Genomic DNA, 1852 nt, shown 5'->3' on the forward strand with positions numbered 1-1852 from the left:
CTTACAACCCATTTTCATCACCATCAGCCCCCATTTTTCGCAGCCTAGGCATTTTGCCTTTGCGTAAATTTGTTAGCGACAAAATTCTAATAATCAGTATCGTGTTTTAAATCATGAATTATACATTTCTAGCTTTCTCATGTCACTCTTGTTGATACCAACAACACAAGGATTTCAACTAACCGTAATCTACTTTTACCTAAAGTTCGTACAAACTATGGTCGAATGACAAGATTTTCATGTGTAACACTGTGGAACGAGCTACCTTTTGATTTGAAATCATGCACATGGCACTCATTTTGTAAACATCTTAAAATTGAATTGTTAAACGATTTGTGACTTTATTGTTTTCTTTTGGTGTCTTTGTTTGAAGCAAATTGTCATTATTACTTATGTTGCCATACTTTTTTTTCTCGCACACTTTTTTCTATATTTTGCTGCAATTTCACCACTGTTTGCTGATTGTTGAACTAATCCTTTGTTAAATTTTTGTTAGGAGGTCCCCCTGACAGTTCTTACTTTGGGACCTCTGATTGTTCAGTCACAATGCAAAACGAATGTATATAAAAAATCTATATATTTTGAATAAACTTCAACTTCAACTTCAACTAAACTAAAACAGACTGGAAAGGGCCCCTTGTAGAAGAAATGAAGCTTAACAGTACAGCATGTTGGGCTAGTTGGTGCATCGTTACTTGAAATACGTGGCGCAAGGCTGCAACTGAGAAGAAACAAGAAGAGAAAGAGAAAACGCCAAAGAACGCGTTCTCTCTTTCTCTGCTTGTTTCTTCTCAGTTGCAACCCTGCGCCACGTATTTCAAGTAATGCCATGTCTATAGGGTGCTTTCTAAAACGCGGGCATCTGTGATAGCACTGTGGTATCGATGCGCATTACCCGGACTTCCAACCTGTGTGCAGATATCCATATTTATTAAAGTCGAGGCTACATGCCAGTTATGGAGTCCTTTGAAGTAATATTATTTTTCTTGGTGGCTTTTGCGCGTCTTTTTATTGCAACTTTTATGTTGCAGTAAAATTTAAGATTGAATTATACATTTCTTTAACTATTTTGCTATGCTTCCCCTAACTACACTAGAGACAAGACTACCTGATACAGTGGAAGGGACTTTCAAGATGGACCTACATTTTTGAGCCAAGAAGGCATCCGAGTAAGGTAGCAAATTGGGCTAGTTGGAACGTACTCGCCATGTTCAGCGCAAACAAGGAACACGAAAACACAAGGAAGTGCACGGCACAAGCGCTTGTGTCGTGCACTTCCTTGTGTTTTCGTGTTCCTTGTTTGCGCTGAACATGGCGAGAAGGAATCCAAAGCAGGACTGTCTTCCAAGCTTTGACATTCCTATCAAGCCAGAATAATCCAGGATTTAATACGTGGCTGATATTTTGCATCACGAAGTACAAAAAAAAGACCCTCGAGCGGAGCTGTAATCATTCCAACCGACATGGACATTTTCCGCTGGGCTTTCAGAGGAACAAGACTACTGGTTGAAAAACAGCGGATATCATGCGAAAAAGCAGATTTCGCTAGGCATTCTCTGGCTGAAGACTCGTATTTTTCAGTTAATGCTACGGGCGAAAAACTGCTAATAAAATTTTCTGTGCGCATCAACGCCACCGTTTTCTCAAGGGTATCTCCTAGAAAGAGAAACTTAGGATTTCCCTTAGAACGCCTGCACATCTTCATGGCAACAGGAGGAGCTCCACTCACAACTCAAGAAATTTTCATATGCTGAGTGAACGAAAGAAAGCGGAATTAAAGGGTTCGCTTTTCTTTGCTGTGTCTCGTGACCAGTTGTTGAGCAAGCCAAATGCATTTTGTATTCTACATTAG

This window comes from Rhipicephalus sanguineus, chromosome 8 (genome assembly GCF_013339695.2).
Source record: "Rhipicephalus sanguineus isolate Rsan-2018 chromosome 8, BIME_Rsan_1.4, whole genome shotgun sequence".
Classification (NCBI taxonomy): domain Eukaryota; kingdom Metazoa; phylum Arthropoda; class Arachnida; order Ixodida; family Ixodidae; genus Rhipicephalus; species Rhipicephalus sanguineus.